The sequence below is a fragment of the Parus major genome, unplaced genomic scaffold, assembly GCF_001522545.3.
Source record: "Parus major isolate Abel unplaced genomic scaffold, Parus_major1.1 Scaffold381, whole genome shotgun sequence".
Lineage (NCBI taxonomy): Eukaryota > Metazoa > Chordata > Aves > Passeriformes > Paridae > Parus > Parus major.
In genome coordinates this window covers 80,411-87,925 of record NW_015379301.1, presented here as the reverse complement: position 1 = coordinate 87,925, position 7,515 = coordinate 80,411, and the positions used below count along the sequence as shown (strand labels likewise).

At 44.0% G+C, this 7,515-nt stretch overlaps 1 long non-coding RNA gene across 1 annotated transcript in view; it reads left to right on the top strand.

Moving 5' to 3' along the window:
* The first annotated feature begins 1,286 nt into the window (after positions 1-1,286).
* The window catches only part of LOC109022421, a 28,602-nt gene continuing 22,373 nt past the window's right edge, over positions 1,287-7,515 (top strand). The window contains exon 1 of the long non-coding RNA XR_004495693.1: positions 1,287-1,395. This is a non-coding gene — a long non-coding RNA (uncharacterized LOC109022421). The remainder of the gene's footprint in view (positions 1,396-7,515) is intronic.

Genomic DNA, 7,515 nt, shown 5'->3' with positions numbered 1-7,515 from the left:
GTGGCCTTTTCAGATTAATTGTGCAGTGAGAGAAGAAGGCAAGTCTCCAGTGTGGCACTTCCCCTCAGTCAGGACTTCTACAGAGTTCAGCCCCCTGACTGGAACCACACATTGGCATTTAATCAGCAGGAACTCACCACTTCTTCTTACCCTGCCTGGAAGCTTTTTGAGTCCATTTTAACATCCATTTTTCCAACAATTGGAGCAAGGAGGCTCCAATTCTCTCCCCTAAAATGGTGATGCCTTGCTAGAGGCTGATAACCAGCCAGGCTTTGTCACAGCTCAGCTTTCACATCCACTTGCTCAGGGCATGACCAGAAGCACCAGTGTATTACCACTATTAAAACTCTCCCTGGAGAAGTAAAATGATGAATTGTTTGATTTTCAAAGGCTGGTGTGCCTCTAGGAAAATAACAAAGACACAGAAGTCCTGAGTACGCCCTTAATTTGCACTTATTTCTTTAGTCTTTTTTCACTTAAAAGGCTTCTACGTCACCTGGTAACAGTGCAAAAGCAGCTGTGCTATGTGTTAGAGCCATCAGCAGGACAGGGAAAAAAAAAAGAAAGGGCAGGGAGAGGGAACCAGGCTGAAGAAGAGGAATTCATTTGCAGAGAACTGGGCATTCTCCCTTAAAGAAAAATGCATTGAAATAAAAGAAATTTAACAAAAAGAAGAGTTTCTACATAGCAATATAGCATACCAGGATAACAGTGTAGTAACAGAAATTCTGGTCCTATTTTGGTTCAGTGCCTCTCAGCTTGTCTGGTTCCAGCATTTCCAGTGACTTTCTTAAGTTTCTTTTCTTGTTTCAGGGTTTCTTTCTCTTTCCCTGTCTTTCTTTCAGCAGGCACTAAATTCACCACCAACAGACACTGATGAATTCTACCACTGGCACATTCTTTCCAAACATGTTAACAGCTATTCAGGCTTGTGCAACCGTAAACATAGGAAATACATCATGCAGCTTTCTTACACACACAGAGAATAACTGGGGGATTTGGGCAGACAGTGTCTGCATTTTTCCTGCCTGCCAGTGTGGTGGAGAGGCCTTGGAGCCTCCCAGGTTCTCTTCCACTTTGTGGCACTGCTGCAGCCTGGCCCCATTCTTAGAGATGGTGTTCATACCTCACTAACACAGGACAAGAAACCCTGAAGTGGTTCTGGATGAAGACCTGACAAATTTGTGACAGAGATGGCTACTCCTCATGGAGCTTTTAGTTTTTGGTCTGCAATTATTTTAATTAAAAATTATCAGATATAATCATTATTCCATGCTAGTAATGATTTTTTTTTCCCCCCAACTCAGATATATGAGCTGGGCTCTACATACTTCAGGAACCTTTGGAAAATGCTGCATATTTGTGTTTCAGCTGTGAGATATCTTCAGCTTCCAGGTGAGACATCCTAAAGTCAGTGTTCCAATTACCTGAGGAGGAAAGGAAAACACTTGTCAGTCCTTTGTACAGCATTTAGATTAAAGTGGAGATTTGGTTAAATAAGGCTAAAATTTTTGCTTCTCAATAGTAAGAGTATTTGGTGGTGCTAGAAATACTCTGTGTATTGTATACAAACAAGCGAGGACATAGGGGGTTTGCTGACTGGGCTGCTGAAAACCTCCCTGAATAGACAACAATATTATATAGACAATAACTGCTGAAATCCTCCCTGAATTTGTCTCCCCTGATGGGAGACCTACAATTATTTTCTTTGGAGGCAGTAGCTGAGATACTGCCAACAATAAGGAGAGCTGTTCTGCCTCAATAAATGCTGGAGACAGTGCATTAAACCTGGCCAAGGCAAGTTTACTACTGCTTATTTGTTTGCTTTATATCTATACATGAACAGGATTATCTCACCAGATGTGGCAAAGTAATAGAGCTCATCCATCAGTGGATTTGTGGTAAATACTCTTTGGACTAATTATTAATTACTACTAATACGCAGGAGTACTTTCCCAAGGGTACATGTTTGGTGAGATGTGTGACTGACATATATTAGTAGGAGCTTTGGTCCCAGCAGTGAAAGTCTGGGGCAGTGGGAGTCTTATTGTCATAGAGGCTGGGAATTGATGGGAAAATTTCTGCATCCTGGTGAAAATTTTAGGGAGTTAATCACAGCTCTGTCAGCACTTCCATCAGCATTTCCAAGCTGGCTCTAGCAGCAGAAATTCTGTAGGGAGCTGTAAGCTCAGTGTTTCAGTGCAGCTTATTATTTTCATTTAATTTTTTCCCTCTTAGCCAAAATGAACCTTTAAAGAGGTGACATGTTAGGCATTTGTATATAGATATATTTTTGAGTGATTAAAATAGTTTTACTTGGCCCTGCACCTATAAGCTTCAAATAGACTTCAAATATACTACTACTACTAAACTACTGAGGTTTCTGAATGCAGTGTTCACCTGTGCCTTTGCTGGTCAAGCTTTACTGGTTTTTATCAGTGTATGAGACCACCTCCATTTTCTGTGCTGGGTATCAGTTTCCTCTGGAATAGAGTAAAAAGGGGATTGATAAAACTACAGAATATAGACAGTAGGTGTGGATATTTATTTTTTTTTGTAATGGATTTTCATGGGTTTTGAGTGCCTTTGCTGTTTTAGAGATGGTGAATAGGGGAGGTGATGATTAAGTTTAAAACCTGAGATGTTAGAAACCAAAACTGACCAAAGTTAGCACTTAGCTACCTGTGCAAAGCTTTGCAATGCTTACTAACAAATTATTGGAAGGCCTTGTTTTTTTTATGGGTTTTTTTGTGTTTTTTGTGGGTTTTTTTTGTTTGGTTTTTTTTTTGTTTTGTTTGGTTTGGTTTGGTTTGTTTTTTTTTTTTTGGTGGGTGGGTGTCACACTATATTAGGAACAGTGAAGCAGTAGGACATAGACTTCTTAGCTGGGTGTCACGAGACGGCAAGTTTTATTATTCTACAACTTTTTTTATAGATAGGTCTGAGAAGGTCTGAGAGGTAAAACTCTCATTGGTCATTAAACCAACACATCACAATCGTTGATCAATTGGGTACTACACCCCTTGACTGTTTCTTATAAGTAAACAAGGATCCAAACAACACCTGCAGAAGTTGTTGTCCTTCTCCAAAGACTATTTGGATTTCTCCTTATGATTTCCCGAGCTAGAGTAAGACTTAGTTTCACACAGGCACTGTGCTCCTTGCCTGCTTTTAGCATCCATGGAGGGAGGCAGGGCAGGGAATTGCTGCTAAGAAATTACGAATCTCAAACATGGGCTAAAACACATGGAAAAAAGTCTTGTCAGAGGCTGACCTGGTGGCTGTGGATCTCTCCTTTTGCATGAGAGTAGTTCTCTCTTACAGCTGGGTGGTGGGGGTCTGTCTGACCCCCAGCTTCTGCCAGCAACCAGCCCAGATAGTCAGACTATCCCAGCAGGGAACAGAGCTGCTGTCCAGGGTTTCCAGGCAATCTCCAGCCAGGGGTAACCCTTTGGAGCATGGGCAAAGGCTTCAGGTGATCAGCTCTTTTAGGAATGATTTCTGCTCTGTGATCAGCTCAGTTCAGCCCAGCCAGCTTCGCTTCAGGGTTACCCCTGCCAACACAGACAAGAGACAGGAAGACCATACAGCATTCTACAAAGAGTTCTTTAATGCAGGCTTCAGTGAAGGGGGTCAGTGATTGTCTAACCCCTGATCTGGGCAAAAGCTGGGGTTCTTATAGGGAAGGGGTGGATTGGGAAGGGGACCAATGGTCTGAGAGGTCTGAGAGGGGATAAGATGACCAATAGTTAACAGGGAGATACCATGGGGTCCTGAAGCCAGAAGGGGTCTGCAGCTTAGTCACAGTGACTAGGCAGTTTTATCTTATCTTACAGGATCCATCTCCAGGGAGGATGCCTGTCAGAGGACTGGGCCTCCTCCACAGTTCCCAGCCATGCAGGCTGCTGGATTTCTGTGCTGATGATAGGAAAGATGTATACTATTGTCTTTACAAACAATTCCATGGATAAGGGTCTTTGAAATGAGTTTAAATGTCTCTACCAACTTGAAGCTGCAGGTTTGTTACAGAGCCCAGACTATTTGACTCCTGAAACAGATGAATGGGTCCACACAAGCCTGAGTTTCTGAACTTTAGGGGAAATGGCAGGTTCAAGAGGGAATATGTGGTAGGTGGTTCAGGAAGGCTTTACCTTCCTAGTACCTCAGCTGATGGGGAAAGGAAGAGGGCAACATGCAGCTGGTAGTTTAGGGTAAAAGGAGGCTGCATCGTCCAAAACCTTGAGGACTCCTCTTTCTTCTGTATGGCCACTGGCTTTTCATACCATGATTTTCCATACACCTGCAATTTTATTTGAATAAGGGAGAGAGTCCACTATGGCGTATGCCCACAGGGTTTTCTCTCTCAAGGTTTTGGTCAGGAAAAAATGTAAGTTCCTGAGTAACCAGCCAATGAGAAAGGGAGCAGGGACCACCCCTGGCCAGGGAAAGGTTATAAAATGTAGTAATTTTGTTGGAGGGTGTGTGTGTTTGGCTCTGGGGGTGAGAGGCACCCACCTGGCTCAGCAGGTTACTAATTTAGCTAGTTACTATAAACAGTTTTCTTTTGCTTCCAGGACTTTGTCCCCATTGAATTGAATCTAAAAGTTAGTTTATTTCTAACACTGTTAAACCAAATGCAGATTGGGTTGGTTTGTGCTAAACGGAGGGGTAGCAGCAGGGTCCTCCTCCTGGCCCTCAGCTGGGGCTCCCAGGAGGGAGGGAGGGAGCTAGCAGCTCCCAAATGGGTGAGGCTCATGCCGTGGATGAGCCACGCCATATTTTAAGCCCTGTCGCTGCCTTTGAGGGGTGTGTGCATGTGGAAAATAGCTGGGACTGCCATCAGAGCGGTGCTAAGCTGACCCAGACTCCCACAAATACTCTGTTCCTCAGGGCACAGATCTACAGGCATGAGGTGAATTTTAAGTTTGCCAGTGCTCCAGTCTCTGCCTTCACCACAGCCTTGGAGCCTGGCTCATGGAGAGTTTGTTTTACCCCAGGAGCTGAGGGGAGCTGCAGGCTAGGCCGTGGAATGACAGGAATGTCTGTCTCTGGGTGACACATATGGGGTTTTGGGGGGCAAAACTCCCTCGTGTTGCTTGTTTTGCTGTTTTGAAAGTGCAAAAAGGTAGAGCCAGGTGCTTATCACATCAGTGTCCTGGACACTGCCTTCATCTAAGCTCAGATCTGCTTTGAAGTCCTGGAGTGAAATCCTGTCACAGTACTGCCAGTGGGTGTGATGTGGTTCAGTTAGGTAAGTTGAGGGCTCAGATCCTGGCCTTTATGTGGTAGGGTTTGCCTGCACTTTGTCACCTCCTTCCTGGCTTCTTGCTGCTGGAGTAATGGGAAAACTCGTTAATTTATTGCTAGAAACTAGTCAGTGGGAAGTAAATAAACTCTTCTTTCCATATGAGCAGTGTATAAGCTCCTTGTGTTTATCTTTGACCATACCTTTAGCTATTCCTTTATCCTGATGCCTTAAGGGGAACTTTCCCCCACCCCCCTGTAGCCCAGCTCCCAGCCTGACTCATTCTGTGTGCACAGTACAGCAAAGGGCAGGGAACATCCAAATACCTCAGCCACCTCCAGCTGCTAGGGGAATTTGAAGTTAGCCAAATGCAATTTGCACACTAGAAGTTGGCCAGCACACCAGGACTATTATCTCCAAGTTTTGCAAAAAGGTCTGGAGGAATGTTAATTAACACAAGTGCCCAAGACCTTGTTTTTATGTGTCTTCTGGAGGAAGGACATGGGGCTGGAGAGAGGCATGGAATTTCTAATGAACACAGAGGGTAGTTGTTGGCTTTCAGCTGGGATGGTTGTGTGTGCTCAGAGGCATATGGCACTTTTCAGTGATGGGACGAGAATGATGTGAATGAATCATACAGACACAGCTCAAGGTGTGGTGAAAGGAAGAGAGAACTGTATTTCTTCTCTCAGATTTTATTGGTTTCTGACCATGGCCAGGGACTGGATAGTCAGGATAACACCTTCCCAACCGCACTGGCCGTGAGAGATGTCCATCAAAAGACATGTATCAGAAAGAATGTATACATATTTATGTTTACAGTTACTGTCCTGGGAAAGTCTTTAGAAACTATGCCAACAAGCTCAAAAAACTGAGTTTTCAGGGAAACACTGGCTATTGTGTTCCTGTAGACAGAGGAAGGTCAAGCACAGGCCAAATTAGGGTTAATGACTGTGAGGAAGCTGCTGCTTGCTTTTATGCTGAAACAATATCAGATGAGATAACATATTGTAGAAGCAAAGATTTCCATATACTGGTGGGTACTGCAACTCTTTTGTAGTGCATGACTACGAAATGATTCTTCCGGTCTTTGCCAAAATGGGAAAAGTCCTGACCTATTGTTCTTAAAAGTCTTAACTAGTAAAATTTTATTTTAGGGTTGTCTCAAATATAGCTTTGAGTTCTGTTTTTAGATTAGAAAGAAATAGGTGCTTTTGTAGTGTATGTTCAATGCTAACAAGCTGTGGTTTAGCACTAGATGTCAGTAATGCTTTGCCAGTGTCTGTGTCAGCCCTTACAGGTTTTATTTGCTGCTAGCTTTAGGCACATGATTCCCTTTCCTTATTCCATATTTTCAAGAATAAATACATACAAATATACTGTCCTTCAAAAGTATATTTTCTCTTACTTTGCTATCCTTGCTAAATAACTGTCTTAGGTCATCAACTTTCAAAAATAACATGCTTTCTCACATTTCCCTTGATCATGCATAGGCCATTTAGTTCTTACTGTATAAAAGTTGCATCTGGGCTTTTAACTTGTCAAATAGCACTCTTGTCACAATTGCTTGTTAAAATGCAGGTGTGAAAGTTGCAAAAATGATTCAAAAGCTACTAAAGAACTTGTGGTGGTTTAGCATTTAGGGAACGAAGTAGGAAACTACAGAAGTGATTTCTTTGGGAGAAGCTTCTGGGAACATCCTCTGTGCTTGAGATAGGCCAATAGCTAGCCAGTTCTGAGAACTGACAGCATTTTGCACTATTGAAAACTGGGTCCACCTCTGTGAACACCACCTTTTAAAAACCCAAGCCTGGGAACCTCTTTCTCTTTCTTTTCATCCTTGAAAAGTAGCAGAGCTCTGGTGTGGCTGGCCCCTCTCCCCCGCGGACTGTGTGGCCTTGGTGGGGAGCAGCTCCCCAGCAGCTTCCAGGTGGGGGATGTAGACTGCAGGGCCTCTTCCCAGGCTGGGTCAGGCTCTGCTGTGGCATCAGCCCCTCCCGGGAAAAGCATTCCGGGTCCTGTTCTGGCAGGGTGGCCGAAGCCCCTTCCTAGGGAGGCCCCGGCCTCAGGCTGGGCTAGGGCCATGACTGCTGATACTTGCTAGACTGGGTGTCTAATCACTTTAAAGTCTTTCCCTTTAATGGCCCTCTTCAATTAGAAACCTGGCAGATGGTGGGGAAGAGACAGCTACAGCAATGCTGAAGCCTGTGGGCATCTTGGGACACCTTGCCACGTGGGGACAATAATGGTGGCCATTAAAGAAAATCACG